The following is an 18,116-nucleotide window of genomic DNA, read 5'->3' on the forward strand; positions in this document are numbered from 1 at the left end:
CCTCTATTTGTAAACCAGCTACCTCGTCTTCATCACTATTACCCGCTTTTCTTACTATACTTCTTGCATTGAACTACATGCTGTTCAGGACATTAATAACACCATGCTCAACCTTTTGATTCCTAACTTTGTTTGACGTCTTACAAACATCTGCCTCAGGAACCTCTCCACAAGCTGTTCGGGCACTTTGGCTCCAATCCCCCTGCAACTCCAGTTTAAACCCCACCGTGCAGCATTAACAAACCTTCCCGATAAGATATCATTTCCGCTCCAGTTGAGGTGCAATCCGTCCCCTCTGTACAGGTCCCACCATCCCTGGAAGAGAGCCTAATTATCCAAAAATCTTCTGCCCTCCCTCCTACACCAACTCCTTAGCCAGGTATGAAACTGAATAAACTTCCTAATGCTGGCCTCGCTCGCACGAAGAACGGGTAAAATCTTGACACCGCAGCCCTGGAGACCATGCTCTGATACCTAATTCTCTGTGCTTCCTATGCAGACCCTCGGCACTCGTGCTTCCCCCGTCATTGGTACCTACAAGGACCACGACTTCTGGCTGTTCACCCTCCCACTGTAGAACGCTATGGTCTAGATCCGAGATATTCCGGACCCTGGCACCCGGGAGGCAACATACCATCCTGGAAGCTCAATCTCGACCAGAAAATCTCCTGTCCTTTCCCCTAACAGAGGCAGACAGTGCCAGAGACCCGACCACTGTGACCTTCCTTCTGTTAGATAATCCGCCTCGCCCACGATAGTACCCAAAGTGATATATCTGCCGCTGAGGGGGATGACCATAACGGCACTTTGCACTGGCTCCTTAATCGTTTTCCCTTTCTTGACCATCAGCCAATTTTCTGAATCCTAACCTTGGGTTTAACTATCTGTCTGTATGTCCTGTCTATCACCCACTCAGCCTCCCGAATGATCCGCAGTTCATCCAGTTCCAGCTCTAACTCCTTAACGTTGATTGTTGGAAGCTGTAGCTGGATACACTTCTCGCAGATGCAGTCGTCAGGGACACTAGAAATCTCCCTGCATAGCCACAGCCTGCAAGAGGAGCATTCAACTACCCTGTCCAATTGTTAGCTTAATCAAAAATTGTATGATGGTTCCGATGTTAAGAACTGCATCGCAAATTCATGTGAAAGACAGTAATTGGAAAGCCAATTAAAAATTAACAGCATCGGTGTGGGAGAAACGCCGTTAACCCATTGCAGGGACACGTCATTCGTCGCCAGTTAACCAATGATCAGAAATGTTTACAAATGCTCAATCCCTTTAAGTGTTGTGGGATCTGTTAAAAATTCTGATACCCTCGCGGACTCTCCCGCGCGATACTAGTCCGGTTGGCATTCAGTTCAATGGCAAAACCAGATACTTTTCCGGCCGTATCCTCTGTGTCAGGAATCAGGTAAACAGTATCCGCTGCGAGCAGGGTTCGAACCTGCGCGGAGAAACTCCATTGGATTTCGAATCCAACGCCTTAACCACTCGGCCATCGCAGCTTTTCTTTGAAGTGTTAGAATGCCCTGTTCATGTCACATATCAAGGGACGGAGAAGAATTCAGAGTAATTTAATTTTTAATTGGCCGAAATTAAAAGCGAAATTATTTTCGAAATGATTCTTGAACGTGGATGAAGGCGCAAGATAAAAGAACGAACTTACATACAACCTATTAGAAAATCTGTATTAGGAATTGGATATTTACCTTTCCAGAAATGAGGCGAGTAATTCAGTCACAGGAACAGTGTGATGTACTCGGCGCCACAGAACAGCGAAGCCACTTTGGTCTTTAACAGGGAATCAGCCGGATTTATAAGGGAGTTAAATATTTAACGCATGTGGTCGAACAAGTAAGCACAGCTTGCAGAGTCTAGGGATGTCTCGCTGAACCGTTGGCGTTAATGATGCCATTCATCGTGTTATTCATGAAAACATGTTTGCTTTACGTGAAGTGTCTTTACTTGTTCATTCAGCGGTAAAACCGGGAAAGGCTTTCCAGGCCCCAGATACAGACTTGTTGGGACCATTAGTGAAATTGTCATATTCAGATTGTTCTTGGGGATATTTGCGCCTTTAATTTGCTCAGATGGTGAGACTCCCGTTAGAGCACCTGGGCAAGCAAGTAATTCGGAGAAGATGTTCAAATCCGTGAGGAATTTCGAACCCTGCACTACAGTACTCGAAAGTGCTGCTGGAGTAGTGTAGGATTATGGATATCGCACAGTGGAACAACAGTTCGGGGGTTTGGAGGAGCTGGAAGTAGAAATAAAGCACCGAGATTCCGAGGAGAAGTTGACCAGCACCGGGCCCAATGGAAAGCTGCGGAGAGTAGTTTTTGGCGCACGGCCCGGGACAATGTAACAGCACAGTAGACAATGTCATGACGGTGGTTCCGGAACTCGCCCCTAACTAGACTTTCCGACGAGGAGGTAGTCCGTCCTTTCCAATGTCGTTATTATAAATCGGGGGTGTCAAACTACCGGCCCGCGAAGGGATCCAGTCCGGCCCGCGGGATGATTTGGGGGAAAAGTATATTCCCGACCATTTATAATGTATCTGTACGGCAGCCGCTCTCTCTCCCACCGCTGTCAGTGCTACCTGCTGCGCCGGCAGCTTGTTGTGTGTACTTTTTAAGGACGTAGTGCTACGTCCACACTAAGCCGGATAATTTTGAAAACGAAGCTTTTTCTCTTCGTTTTGACTCTCCGTCCACATTAAAGCGGCGATTTCATCCCCCGAAAACGGAGATTTTCAGAAACGGTCTCCAGAGTGAATAAATCTGAAAACGCCTAATATCTGTTGTAGTGTGTACGGAGTAACCGGAGAGATTTAAAAACGTTGTCATGACAACATCACAACAGCAATGCTTTTTCGGCTTCTGCTTGGCACTGCGCAAGCTGTTATAACGCGCAGTCGGTGTGAACGGCGTGAGAGTTAAATAGTAAAGTGAGCTTTTTTGACTATTTAAAAACGCTGACATGACGTGCCGGAACAGATAGCCGCAGCACGGCATTTCGTTGTTTTCTTGAACGCAACCCCCCACACAATGTAACAATTTCAGAACAGACGGACGAGACTGAAGCCAGTTGGCCCATAGCTTACTGAATAAATAAGTATACTCACTTTTCCCTGTTTTCTGTCCTTGCTTGTATGAAGGTGGTTTACCTCTTTATGCAAGTACTTCTCTGACAATAGATGTGTAACAGCCTAATGTAACATTGTATGGAAATACAAGATAACACTGATGCAGACATGTTTTATACATTTAACAAGGTGCTTTATTAATGCAACAGAGTTAGTCAGTTTTTCTGACTCGTCAGCCGGGTCATACAGTCCGTGAACTCCCTGCCGGTTGCCTCCATACGCTCCAGTATTGTTTATTTTTAGTTTTAAGTCCTCCTGCGCGAGAGCCAAGAGCAATTCCTTTGAAGTTTTTCTACTCTGTAACTGGACAAACGCGCACTAAGTATACCGTTTCCTCTTCGCTTGTTTTCTATGTCCTGCGCGTGCGCATTAGAGGAGATTCTCCCAAATATCTGTGTTAGTGGGGACAGAGATATTTTGAAAAACGCTTAGTGTGTACGCCTGTCGTTTTCACTCGAAACCGGCGTTTTTAAAATTATCCGGCGTAGTGTGGACGTCGGCGGCAGTTAACCTCCCGCTGTGCGTAAACACCAACCACCCTGCACTGAAGACCGCTAGGGCCCCACTCCCGTCGTCAGACACAGTATCAACACACAGAGTACTCAGATAAGCAACACCTGTAGCAAGACTGAGATTGCTTGCTGCTATGGTTCAAAATGCTCCCCAAGAAAAGAAAGGTTGACATCGAAGGTCGGATATTCAACGATAATTGGAAAGAAAGATCGTTTTTACTTCTGTGAGGTCAACGGCACACCTGTGTGTCTAATATGCTCGCAGCAAGTGGCTGTGGCAAAAGAGTACAATATCAAATGACACTATGAGACGTCACACGGATAAAAATATGACAAGTACTCAGGACGACTCAGAACGCAAAAGGTAAACGAGCTTGAAACAGCTCTAAATAAATAGCAATCAGTTTTCACCAAAAGTCGAGAGACTCATGATGTAGCTGTCAAGGCCAGCTATATGATTGTCAACAAAATAGCTGCTGCATCGAAGCTATACTCAGAGGGGGAGTTCATCAAAGCATGCATGCTGACGGCGGCTGAGCTGGCGTGCCTTGAGAAGAGACAGGCTTTTGGAAATATCAGCTTGTCAAGAAATACTGTGGCAGAAAAAGTCGGGGAACTTGCAGGAGATTTGAAGAGTCAACTAAAAGAAAAAGTGAAGTCACTCATTGCCTTCTCTATTGCAATTGATGAGAACACCGACGTGACTGATGTAGCTCAATTGGGAATATTTATTCGTGGTGTTGATGCATCTTTGACCGTCACCGAGGAGTTTGTCGAGATGGTGCCCATAACAAACACCACAACGGCGAACGACGTTTTCTCCAGCCTAGTCGAGGCCTTGGACAGACTGGGGGTTGACTGGAGTCACGCAGTCAGCGTGGCAACAGATGGCGCACCGTCCACGGTCGGGAAAAAGGCAGGTGTTGTTGTGAAACTCAGAGAGAAAGTTCAAACAGAAAATCCAGAGCAGGAATTCTGGAATTTCCATTGTATTATACACCAAGAGGCGTTATGTAGCAGCAGCCTGAAAATGGACAATGTCATGGATGTAGTGATCAAAACGGTTAATTTTATTAGAGCCAAGGGACTCACCCATCGGCAATTTGACACTGATACCTGTCCAGTAGACTCTTAAACTTCACTAGTGTATCTGCCTCCACCACTGACTCAGGCAGTGCATTCCACGCACCAACCACTCTCTGAGTAAAAAACCTTCCTCTAATATCCCCCTTGAACTTCCCACCCCTTACCTTAAAGCCATGTCCTCTTGTATTGAGCAGAGGTGCCCTGGGGAAGAGGCGCTGGCTATCCACTATATCTATTGCTCTTAATATCTTCTACACCTCTATCATGTCTCCTCTCATTCTCCTTCTCGCCAAAGAGTAAAGCCCTAGCTTCCTTAATCTCTGATCATAATGCATACTTTCTAAACCAGGCAGCATCCTGGTAAATCTCCTCTGTACCCTTTCCAATGCTTCCACATCTTTCCTATAGTGAGGCGACCAGAAATGGACACAGTACTCCAAGTGTGGCCTAACCAGAGTTTTATAGAGCTGCATCATTGCCTTGCGACTCTTAAACTCTATCCCTCGACTTATGAAAACTAACACCCCATAATCTTTCCTAACTACCCTATCTACCTGTGAGACGACTTTCAGGGATCTCTGAACATGTACCCCCAGATCCCTCTGCTCCTCCACACTACCAAGTATCCCGCCATTTACTTTGTACTCTGCCTTGGAGTTTGTCCTTCCAAAGTGTACCACCTCACACTTCTCCGGGTTGGACTCCATCTGCCACTTCTCAGCCCACTTCTGCATTCTATCAATGTCTCTGCAATCTCCGATAATACTTTACGCTATCCGCTGTCACAATGGGGGCATTGGGAACAGATCCAAAAGCAAGACACAGACACTGAAATACAAGGAACAGGACTTGACTAGAGTAGGGACGTGACAGGATACAGACAAGGCGCAGGGGCAAGAACGCAGACTTGGGCTTCGACCACGAGCCAGACACTGGACAAGGATCCAGAACCTGGGTTGCCTCGGGCTTGGGCCCCAGAACTAGGCAAGGTCATGACATGACTGCAGCACTGGTGGCTGGGGTCTTGAGGTTTGAGCTTGGAGACAGGCTTGGGGTCTTGAGGCTTGAGCTTGGAGACAGGCTTGGGGTCTTGTGGCTTGAGTCTAGGGTCTTCGTCTTGAGGCCTGCAGGCTGGGGTCTTGGTCTTGAGGCTTGCAGGCGGGGTCTTGGGTGTTGAAATGCGGAGGCTTGGGTATGGATCCCCAGCCAGAAACTGAGCAAGTACCCAGAACCTGGGACTTGGCTCGGGCTCGGAATCCAGAACTAGGCGAGGACAAGACGAGGCTACAGGACTGGAGATGGCTTGGGTGTAGAACTCCTGGGTAGGGCGGGACATAAGGACAGGTAAATAGTCATAGTCATAGTCATACTTTATTGATCCGGGGGAAATTAGTTTTCGTTACAGTTGCACCATAAATTATAAATAGTGATAGAACCATAAATAGTTAAATAGTAATATGTAAATTATGCCAGTAAATTACGAAATAAGTTCAAGACCAGCCTATTGACTCAGAGTGTCTGACCCTCCAAGGGAGGAGTTGTAAATTTGATGGCCACAGGCAGGAATGACTTCCTATGACGCTGTGTACTGCATCTCGGAGGAATGAGTCTCTGCTGAATGTACTCCAGTGCCCACCCAGTACATTATGTAGTGGATGGGAGACATTGTCCAAGATGGCATGCAAATTAGACAGCATCCTCTTTTCAGACACCACCGTCAGAGAGTCCAGTTCCATCCCTACAACATCACTGGCCTTACGAATGAGTTTGTTGATTCTGTTGGTGTCTGCTACCCTCAGCCTGCTGGCCCAGCACACAACAGCAAATATGATAGCACTGGCCACCACAGACTCGTAGAACATTCTCAGCATCGCCCGGCAGATGTTAAAGGACCTCAGTCTCGTCAGAAAATAGAGATGGCTCTGACCCTTCTTGTAGACAGCCTCAGTGTTCTTTGACCAGTCCAGTTTATTGTCAATTCGTATCCCCAGGTATTTGTAATCCTCCACCATGTCCACACTGACCCCCTGGTTGGAAACAAGGGTCACTGGTACCTCAGGTCTACCACCAGCTCCTTAGTCTTTTTCACATTAAGCTGCAGATAATTCTGCTCACACATGTGACAAAGTTTCCTACCGTAGCCCTGTACTCAGCCTCATCTAACTTGCTAATGCATCCTTGCAGAGTTATCCGAAAACTTCTGATGATGACAAGACTCTGTGCAGTAGTTGAAGTCCGAGGTGTAAATGTTGAAGAGAAAGGGAGACAAGACACATGGACAGGTCTCGGATAAGAATGGTCTAGGCACGGACTGGACAAGGGTCTTCAGGAGCACGGAGCCTTGGATTAGAAGAGACAGGAGCACGAAACACAGATCTGGGACCCCTCTTGGGAATAAGACGTAAGGCCGGGACTCACACACATAAATCAGAGCCGGGACCCCTCCTTTGGAACAGGACGTAAGGTCGGGACTCATACACAGAACACTGCACAAGAAGAGACGGATCCCAACACAAGGTGGCGGCAAACGGCCGGACCCACCTAGCGGAGGCATGGACACAGAGACAGATCTCAACACTAGGTAGTGGCAAACGGCCGGACCTACCTAGCGGAGGCGTGGTCACAGCGAGACAATTCCACACAACGAAACACAGTTCCTTATCTTGACCAAACAAGGCTCCGGTCTTGTTCTGGCGGTAAAACTTCAGTGATACAGGCAGGGTATACAGGCGGGGTATCCAGGCTAGGAGGGCAGGCAGAGAGTTAGGCGAGGGGGGGGAGACAGGGAGGGGAACAGAACAGTCCAGCAGGGAATTCCTGATTTGCAGAGGTATTTATGTCTCCGCCCCCAAAACGAGAAACATGTGCTCACAACAGAAACTGGGGAAAACCAGAAATCCTGGAACAAGGAACCATGGACCGGACCGTGAAGCGGAAAACGGACCTCACGGACCGGACTATGACATCCAGAACTCCACCAACCTTTGTGTCGTCTGCAAACTTTCCAACCCACTCTTCTACCCCCACAACCAGGTTGTTAGTAAAAAGCGGTTTCATTTGTTAACACATTCTCTTGCTCAGAGAAACGTGAATGGAGTGGTCCGACGTTTATCAATAAATTGGAAACAAATAACGCAATGCATTGTACGAACAATATGAAATAGAAAATAGAATGTAGATGAATGCTATTTCTGCTGGTAGTCTGCCAGGGTCCGGGATATTTCTGATCGTGTTCAAGATATCCTGAAGTGGGAGGGTGAGGAGCCAGAGGTCGTGGTACATATAGGTACCAATGACAATGGTAGGAAAAGAGAAGAGGTCCTGAAAGGAGAATATAGGGAGCTAGGAAGGGAGTTGAGAAAAAGGACTGCAAAGGTAGTAATCTCGGGGTTACTGCCTGTGCCACGCGACAGTGAGAGTAGGAATACGATGAGGTGGAGGATAAATGCGTGGCTGAGGGATTGGAGCAGGAAGCAGGGATTCGTTTTTGGATCATTGGGACCTCTTTTGGCGCAGGCGTGACCTGTACAAAAAGGACGGGTTACACTTGAATCCTAGGGGGACCGATATCCTGGCAGGGAGATTAGCGAGGGCTACTGAGGTAACTTTAAACTAGAATGGTTGGGGGGTGGGAATCAAATTAAAGAGGCTAGGCGAGAGGAGGTTAGTTCACAACAGGGGGATGGGAACCAGTGCAGAGAGACAGAGGGGTGTAAAGTGAGGGTAGAAGCAAAAAGTAATTAGGAGAGAAGTAAAAGTGGCAGGCCGACAAATCCAGAGCAAGCATCAAAAAGGGCCACTTTTCAACATAATTGTATAAGGGCTAAGAGAGTTGTAAAAGAGCGCCTGAAGGCTTTGTGTGTCAATGCAAGGAGCATTCGTAACAAGGTGAATGAATTGAAAATGCAGATTGTTATTAATGATTATAATATAGTTGGGATCACAGAGACATGGCTCCAGTGTGACCAAGGATGGGAGCTCAACGTTCAGGGATATTCAATATTCAGGAGGGATAGACATGAAGGAAGGGGAGGTGGGGTGGCGTTGCTGGTTAAAGATGAGATTAACGCAATAGAAAGGAAGGACATAAGCCGGGAAGATGTGGAATCGATATGGGTAGAACTGCATAACACTAAGGGGCAGAAAACGCTGGTGGGAGTTGTGTAGGCCACCTAACAGTAGTAGTGAGGTCGGAATGGTATTAAACAGGAAATTAGAAATGTGTGCAATAAAGGAACAGCAGTTATAATGGGTGACTTCAATCTACATGTACATTGGGTCAACCAAATTGGTAAAGGTGCTGAGGAACAGGATTTCTTGGAATGTATGCGGGATGATTTTTTGAACCAACATGTCGAGGAACCAACTAGAGAGCAGGCTATTCTAGACTGGGTTTTGAGCAATGAGGAAAGGTTAATTAGCAATCTTGTCGTGAGAAGCCCCTTGGGTAAGAGTGACCATAATATGGTGGAATTCTTCATTAAGATGGAGAGTGACATAGTTAATTCAGAAACAAAGGTTCTCAACTTAAAGAGGGGTAACTTTGAAGGTATGAGTCGTGAATTAGCTAAGATAGACTGGCAAATGACACTTAAAAGATTGACGGTGGATATTCAATGGCAAGCATTTAAAGATTGCATGGATGAACTACAACAATTGTTCATCCCAGTTTGGCAAAAGAATAAATCAAGGAAGGTAGTGCACCCGTGGCTGACAAGGGAAATTAGGGATAGTATCAATTCCAAAGAAGAAGCATACAAATTAGCCAGAAAAAGTGGCTCACCTGACTGGGAGAAATTCAGAGTTCAGCAGAGGAGGACAAAGGGCTAAATGAGGAAGGGGAAAAAAGATTATGAGAGAAAACTGGCAGGGAACATAAAAACTGACTGTAAAAGCTTTTATAGATATGTAAAAAGGAAAAGACTGGTAAAGACAAATGTAGGTCCCCTACAGACAGAAACAGGTGAATTGATTATGGGGAGCAAGGACATGGCAGACCAATTGAATAATTACTTTGGTTCTGTCTTCACTAAGGAGGACATAAATAACCTTCCAGAAATAGTAGGGGACAGAGGGTCCAGTGAGATGGAGGAACTGAGCGAAATACATGTTAGTAGGGAAGTGGTGTTAGGTAAATTGAAGGGATTAAAGGCAGATAAATCCCCAGGGCCAGGTGGTCTGCATCCCAGAGTACTTAAGAAAGTAGCCCAAGAAATAATGGATGCATTAGTGATAATTTTTCAAACTCGTTAGATTCTGGACTAGTTCCTGAGGATTGGAGGGTGGCTAATGTAACTCCACTTTTTAAAAAAGGAGGGAGAGAGAAACCGGGGAATTATAGACCGGTTAGCCTAACGTCGGTGGTGGGGAAACTGCTGGAGTCAGTTATCAAAGATGTGATAACAGCACATTTGGAAAGCGGTGAAATGATCAGACAAAGTCAGCATGGATTTGTGAAAGGAAAATCATGTCTGACGAATCTCATAGAAGTTTTTGAGGATGTAACTAGTAGAGTGGATAGGGGAGAACCAGTGGATATGGTATATTTGGATTTTGAAAAGGCTTTTGACAAGGTCCCACACAGGAGATTAGTGTGCAAACTTAAAGCACACGGTATTGGGGGTAAGGTATTGATGTGGATAGAGAATTGGTTAGCAGACAGGAAGCAAAGAGTGGGAATACACGGGACCTTTTCAGAATGGCAGGCAGTGACTAGTGGGGTACCGCAAGGCTCAGTGCTGGTACCCCAGCTGTTTCCAACATATATTAATGACTTGGATGAGGGAATTAAGTGCAGCATCTCCAAGTTTGTGGATGGCACGAAGCTGGGCGGCAGTGTTAGCTGTGAGGAGGATGCTCAGAGGATGCAGGGTGACTTGGATAGGTTGGGTGAGTGGGCAAATTCATGGCAGATGCAATTTAATGTGGATAAATGTGAAGTTATCCACTTTGGTGGCAAAAATAGGAAAACAGATTATTATCGGAATGGTGGCCGATTAGGAAAAGGGGAGGTGCAACGAGACCTGGGTGTCATTATACACCAGTCATTGAAAGTGGGCATGCAGGTACAGCAGGCGGTGAAAAAGGCGAATGGTATGCTGGCAATTATAGCGAGAGGATTTGAGTACAGGAGCAGGGAGGTACTACTGCAGTTGTACAAGGCCTTGGTGAGACCACACCTGGAGTATTGTGTGCAGTTTTGGTCCCCTAATCTGAGGAAAGACATCCTTGCCATAGAGGGAGTACAAAGAAGGTTCACCAGATTGATTCCTGGGATGGCAGGACTTTCATATGAAGAAAGATTGGATGAACTGCGCTTGTACTCGTTGGAATTTAGAAGATTGAGGGGGGATCTGATTGAAACGTATAAAATCCTAAAGGGATTGGACAGGCTAGATGCAGGAAGATTGTTCCCGATGTTGGGGAAGTCCAGAACGAGGGGTCACAGTTTGAGGATAAAGGGGAAGCCTTTTAGGACCGAGATAAGGAAAAACTTCTTCACACAGGGAGTGGTGAATCTGTGGAATTCTCTGCCACAGGAAAGAGTTGAGGCCGGTTCATTGACTATATTTAAGATGGAGTTAGATATGGCCCTTGTAGCTACGGGGATCAGGGGGTATGGAGGGAAGGCTGGTGCAGGGTTCTGAGTTGGATGATCAGCCATGATCATAATAAATGGCGGTGCAGGCTCGAAGGGCCGAATGGCCTACCCCTGCACCTATTTTCTAAGTTTCTATGTTTCCATCGTAAAAAGCCAACAAAACTACATGTGCTCTCGGTGACGATCGAAGTCGCGACTTTGATATTTCCTAACCGTGTACTGCCATATAAGGGAAGGTGGGACCTGTACAGATGAGACGGTTTTCACCTGAACTAGAGCGGGGAAAATATCCTAGCGGGAAGGTTTATTAATGCTCCACGGTTGGGTTTAAGCTAGTTGCAAGCGGATGGAAACCGGAACAGTGAAGAGGCTGTGGAGACAGTTGTTGGTAAGATCTCAGACAAAGTTAGGAATCAAAACATTAAACATGCTGCGACAAGTGGCCTAAGCTGCCTATATTTATCATGGTCCGGTCCATGAAGTCCGCATTCCGGTTCACGGTTTTCCTATCTACCCTGTTTCTGTTCCTGTTGAGCACTAATTGAGGCAGCTGATTCTCGTTGGGGTTGGCTGCATAAATACCTCCGGAGACCAGGGCGTGGCTGCTGGATTGTTCTTGTCCTTACTGCTTGTATCCCTTCCCCTGCCTTCTGCTTCCTTGCCTGAAGCCCTGCTTTGTCTTGCTGGTAACTCTCGCCTCACCTCGCCTGCAGTCTTGTCTTCGAGCCACTCTTTTCCTAGCTTCCTTCCTGTCTCTTGCCTCCGCCGGGTAAGTCAGGCCGTCTTGCCGTTACCCTGCGGTCGGATCTGTCCCTTCCTGTCCCTTGCCTCCGCCGGGTAAGTCCGGCCGTCTTGCCGTTACCCTGCAGTTGGTTCTGTCCCTTCCTGTCCCTTGCCTCCGTCGGGTGGAGATCCTCACCCTGCCCATGTGATCCGCGCCCTGCCCAGGTGATATGCGCCCTGCCGAGGAGGAGCTTCAAGACCCCAAGCCTCGATCCGCGCCCCAAACCAAACTTCAAGACCCCAAGCCACGCCTCAGGTCTCTAGCCAAGCTTCGCCACTAGTCTCCAGCCTCCAGCCTCGCCTCTAGTCTCCAGCCTCCATCCTCGCCTCTAGTGTCCAGCCTCCTGCCTCGCCTCTAGTCTCTATCCTCCAGCCTCGCCTCTAGTTTCCAGCCTCCAGCCTCGCCTCAATACTCCAGCCTCCAGCCCTGCCTCAAGACCTCCAGCCTCCAGCCTCGCCTCAAGACTCCAGCCTCCAGCCTCGCCTCAAGACCTCCAGCCTCCAGCCTCGCCTCGAACCTTGCCCCAAGCCAAGCCTCAAGACCCCAAGCCTCAAGCCTCGCCCCAAGTCAAGTCTCAAGCCTCGCCTCAAGTCTCTAGTCTCAGGCCTCGCCTTAAGTCTCTAATCTCAAGCCTCGTCCTGCCTGCCAGCCAAGTCTCGTACTTACCTAGTTCTGGGGTCCGAGCCAGAGGCAAGACCCAGGTTCTGGGTCCTTGTCCAGTCTCTGGCTCAGAGTCCAAGCCCGGGCTCCTAGCTCTCTTGTCCAGTCCTGTTCCGGGTTCCCGGTTTTCGTGTCCATGTCCTAGCCCTTACCCTATATCCTAGTCCTGTCCCAACTACTTCAGTGTCTGTGTCTTGCACTTGGGTCCGTTCCCAGCGCCCACCTCCTTATGACAATATTTCAATGCAAGAAGTGTGGCAGGAAAGGCGGATAATATTGTTGAAGATGATGTAATTGGTTTACAGACAGGGGCAATGTGTACTAAGGAGCGACTGATGACAGGGCAAAATTGCAGTCACAACATGAGTTGCAACGTAAAAGGCTGACAAAATCGGAAAAGGTGAATACAGAACTGAAGGTGTTTTATTTGAATGCGCATGGTATACGGAATAAGGTAGATGAACTTGCATCAGAATTGCATATTGGCAGCTATGATGTTGTAAGCATCACTAAATCGTGGTTGTAAGTTTATAGCTCGGAACTTAATGTCCAAGGATATAAATTGTATCATAACGGTAGGCAGCTAGGCGGGGTGGGGGGGTGGGGTGGAGCGTTTTCCTGTTGGAAATAATGAAATCAAATCATTAGAAAGAGGTGGTATAGGGTCGAAAGTTGTGAAATCATTGTGGCTGAGATAAGGAACTGCAAGGGTATAAAAACCCTGATGGCAGTTATATACAGATCCCCAAACAGTAGTAAGGATGTGGCCTACAAATGACAACAGGGGATCGTAATGTTACAATAGTCATGGGGGACTTACATGTGCAGGTAGACTGGGAAAATCAGGTTGGTGCTGGATTTCACAAGGGGGAGTTTCGAGAGTGCCCACGAGATGGCGCTTTGGAACACCTCGTGGTTGAGCCAACCAGAGGGTTAGCGATTATGGATTTGATATTGTGCAACGGACCTGATTTGATTAGAGTGCTTAACGTAAAAGAACCCTTAAGGGAAAGTGCTCACAATATGATCGAATTCACCATGAAATCTGAGAAACAAAAGTCAAAGGTATCAGTATTAGAGTGGGGTAAAGGAATTTGCTGAGGCATGAGAGAAGCCGAATAAACTCTTCGCGGACTTCCAGCTGGGTACAGGTCTCGATTATAACCGACGTTTCGATGACAAACTTCGCCATCTTCTTCAAGGGTGATGCCTGGTTATGTCCAGTCAAGTGATATTTATACACCGTAGTCCGTGCTACCTGATTGGTTAGTCCTCATCCAATCAGGCTTCCGCTCTCCCGCGATTTTTACAATGGAATTCCAGTTCTTACTTAGAGTGATACCTTTTCCTTTGGTAAAATGCTTTCATAGTGTGACCTCATAGATTCCGGTCATTCCAACAGTTCCGGGACCATCTGAACAGCATACATCCAAACGTTCAGTATATGAAAGAGATGGAGAAGAATTGTTCCCTTTCGCTCCTGGACATTCTAATACCGGAAACCGGATGGTAGCCTCGGACATGGCGTCCAACGGACTTATACCTCAACTATAACAACCACCATCACGTCTCCTAACGTAGAGCAGCTCTTTCTACTTTGATTAACAGAACGAAATTATCGGACCCCAAGAGTCTCCCTGAGGAGCTGGCCAAAATTAATCTGGAAAAGAACATTGGCAGCGATAATGGCAGAGCAGCAATAGCGGAAATTTCTGGCAGAAATTCGAAGAGGAAACTGGAAGAGAAAGAGATATTATGAAGAGAAGATGACGCAAACGTGGCTAACAAGAGTGTTCACGCCAACATAAAAGCCAAAGAGAGGACATATAGTAGAGCAAAAATTAGTGGGAAGTTAGAGGATTGAGAGTGTTTTACAAACCAACAGAAGACAACTACAACTGTCAATAGTGGATGTTTCCCGGCCGCACTGGTGGTAGGCAGGCAGTGGAAAAGGGAGCGGATCGGAAGGAGAGGGGACATTCCCCATCGTTTTTCCCGTTCCGGGTATAGGCAGCTAAGCACGCAGCTCGGCGACGGGATAGGGAATGTGAAGAGGTCACAGCCCTTTGACTGCTATTTCCACAGGCATAGTTGCGACACTCTAGGAACTGCAGACAAGTTGGGTGCTGATTTGGAGAAAGAGATTCCCAGGGCAGGAAGACAGTAGCTCATGAATCCCTAATCTCATCACATTATATTAGCGATTGATTGAAAAGTAAACTGTGGTCAATATCATCAAAGAGGAAGTCATAGTGAAGCACAGCAGGAAAACTTTGATAAGACACAGATTCTGTTTCTTTCCAATTCACGGAGCAATGTGACCATAGGTAAACACCAAGGAGGGCTTCCCACAGTTCCGACAGAGCAAGCACACTCCACAGATGGACCGTCTCATCAATCACCGAGTACTGTCCCTCAGACAGTGCATCGGACTCTCACACACTCGGTTCCGACGGTGAGATATTTACCAAAACACCATTTCTGCGACAGTGTGTGTCTCCAATATGAAAGACCCCACAGATGTTCAGAGCCCCTCCGCGCTGATAGAGCAGAATATCCACAGGGTAAGAATTCTGATAGTCAAAGCTGCCTCAGTAAAGATCTTCCGACACTGCCTCTGCATGGATCTCAGGAAATGATGGCAAAGAGTAAACATGTTCATTTCAAGACAAAAGGAATATATGCACTGCCCCTAACTCGAATACCTTTAGAGAAGATAGCACATTGCTGTCAATAAAAATGATCTTTCGTATAGCAAGCTCCAGGTTCATATGAGATCCTCTCCAGCTTATCTTTGAATCTACCTTACAGGACTTACCTTCTATCATCTCTTCCACTGGATATCATAGCGAATGAATTGGAATTTCCTGATCGACAGTCATTACCGTCTATGGGAGAGAGAGGGAAACAACCTACAGTATCAACTCCTGAGCAGAATCTAATTAAGCACTAGTGGCGTTCTCCTATCCTCCCTCACCGTCCACCCAGCCAAAGTTCAACCCGGTGTCAATAAGGAGAGTCCTATAACGGAAATCGCTCTAAATTCTATCTATGGTGTTTCCCTCATATGTACTTCTTGATATTAAAGGATGCCTGCCAATATAGTCATCCCAATTTTTCTTCTAAATTTAGGGAGAATGTGCAAGAGCTTGAAAGTCCAGACGGCCAGCCTTAAGGGAAACTTTCACTCCAGTGTTGTCAGACTTCTGAACCAATTACCAGTTTCACATACCCTTCCTCAAGGTGCGGCCGCGCTTTCGGACGCTTTGCCTCTCTTGATTATTCCATTATCGACACGTTAGACCTGTTTATGCATTACTTCAGATTGCAGTGCAGTATGTGGACAAATCTGCTGTTTTGCTTTTATTACATTTATCGAAATATTTACCGTTATCATGTACATTGTCTTCTTTGTGCGGATTCTTTCGAACCCGGTATACCTGACAATAAACCAATCGTGACCGAAATCTGAAATTCTTCTGACGATTCACCATTATCTGCGCCATGAACTTCCCATTTTTCCTGGCTACATGTTAAAGGGCGCATATATCCTTAAAGCCAGTCTGACGTATTCAATTATGAATGATTGCTTTCTGCTAAAGGTTGTTTTCTTGACACCACTGTGTCAGGGTTGCGACCTCTTATAACAACGTAGAAACGGTGGGAATATGGAACGTGCTGGAAATGTAGCTCCTTTCCACCGATGCTGAATGATCTACTGAATGTCCCCACTATTTTCTTTTTTAATTCAAATTCCCAGGTTTTGCAATAAACTAAAAGACGATTTTGTTTTTCGACACAGTTCAGTACTTCATTTTCGACACGGCATTTCATTGTTAAAAGTAGCCACGCGGCTCTACTTCTGCCAGCTGTTCCCGGAGGGGTAAATTGCGTTGAAATCCGGAAAGAACAACTGAGCGGACACACAGCAAACATTTTGATGACAAAATGCTACACAGCGCTTGTGACCTCGACGCGATTCGAACACGTAACCTTCTGATCTGGAGTCAGACGCGCTACCATTGCGCCACGAGGCCGGGCTTTCCGCCGGATTGAGTGAGGTTCGCCGGTCATATAGCATTGATAATTGCAGAAGGTAGCGGCTGTGTATACTTCATCGGCTCGGTTTGCAGAACTTTAGTTGCCGGCCTGCTGTGTTTAAGTTGACGCACCACTACTGAGAATTATTCCTTGTGTGTACATTCCTGCATCCAGGTGTCGTCGGCTCCAAGTGGTACGGAAGTAAACCAGTGGGACAGAAATTCATTCTAAATGATACTGTGTGCAAACCTTTCAACACCTTCTGCTTCCGATCAGCTGACTGAAATTGCATATTTCCCTTTCTTTTTTTGCGCCCAGCTGGGTTCCATGGTCTGTATATTTACGTAGCCGCCTTCGTAGTGGCATAGTTATCGCATTCCGGTTACATGTGAAAGATTCGAAGTTCGATATTCACCAGGTCTGGATGTCAGGCCGTTAAAACAAGTGCCCGAAGCCTTGCTGCAGAAACGTCGTATACACTTACAGTTTGAAAAGACCCCAACAAACTCTCAAACGTCTATGACCACCTCTGGCTAGACGAAGTACTGGACCAGTGCAAATCCACATACATTAATTGTAAATGTACACAATTAATCCCACTGTGTTCTCATCGTGCCTGAGTCTTTAGACCCGCCTACATTCAGCACATCCCTTCCTCGTGAGTATCTCTCTCTCCCTTTGCCTTTCGGATTGAAATCTCCAACTTGCACACGCAGGAAGCAACGCACAGGACTACGACCGGATAGTGAAATATGTGATGCAGTTCAATTGCGGCGGAATTGTTAAGGTTGTTCTAGCGGACATGTCAGGGGTACTCTTTAGTATTTGATTCTTGCCCTTCCATCTCCTGACTGTTACCCACTTACTTGTCTCCCGAGGTCCCGCTGTGACTACTTGCCTATAGCTCCTATCTATCACCGCCTCGTCAAATCACCCAGATGCATTTCAAGACATCATCTCACGCACACACGTGTCTGCACACTACGAACGTACAAAACGAAGTTCGGGGTTAATTTATTATTAAATTGGATAGTGGAGTCGTCGGAAATCTGAAATATGGCATTGGAGCTGTGTTGAATCTCACAGTCATAAGTATAAAGCGAGTAGAGCGGGGGAATGAGTACACGGCCTTGTGGTACACCTGTGCTGAACGAGATTGTGGAGGAGTTGTTGCCAATCGGAGCTGACTGACGAGTTCATAACTCTGCAGATGCAAAGGCGCAGGTGCAAACGGGCTCGGCTCATCATCAGGTGGCAGATCGAGTGTGGCAGTCCACTATT

General features: G+C 46.8%; 2 non-coding genes across 2 annotated transcripts; both read right to left on the reverse strand.

Moving 5' to 3' along the window:
* Positions 1-1,426: 1,426 nt before the first annotated feature.
* On the reverse strand, positions 1,427-1,508 carry trnas-cga (transfer RNA serine (anticodon CGA)). The gene has a single exon. It is a non-coding gene; the product is annotated as a tRNA-Ser (tRNA).
* A 15,251-nt stretch (positions 1,509-16,759) lies between these two features.
* Positions 16,760-16,831, reverse strand: trnaw-cca (transfer RNA tryptophan (anticodon CCA)). The gene has a single exon. It is a non-coding gene; the product is annotated as a tRNA-Trp (tRNA).
* Positions 16,832-18,116: the final 1,285 nt, after the last annotated feature.

This window comes from Mobula hypostoma, chromosome 2 (genome assembly GCF_963921235.1).
Source record: "Mobula hypostoma chromosome 2, sMobHyp1.1, whole genome shotgun sequence".
NCBI lineage: Eukaryota > Metazoa > Chordata > Chondrichthyes > Myliobatiformes > Myliobatidae > Mobula > Mobula hypostoma.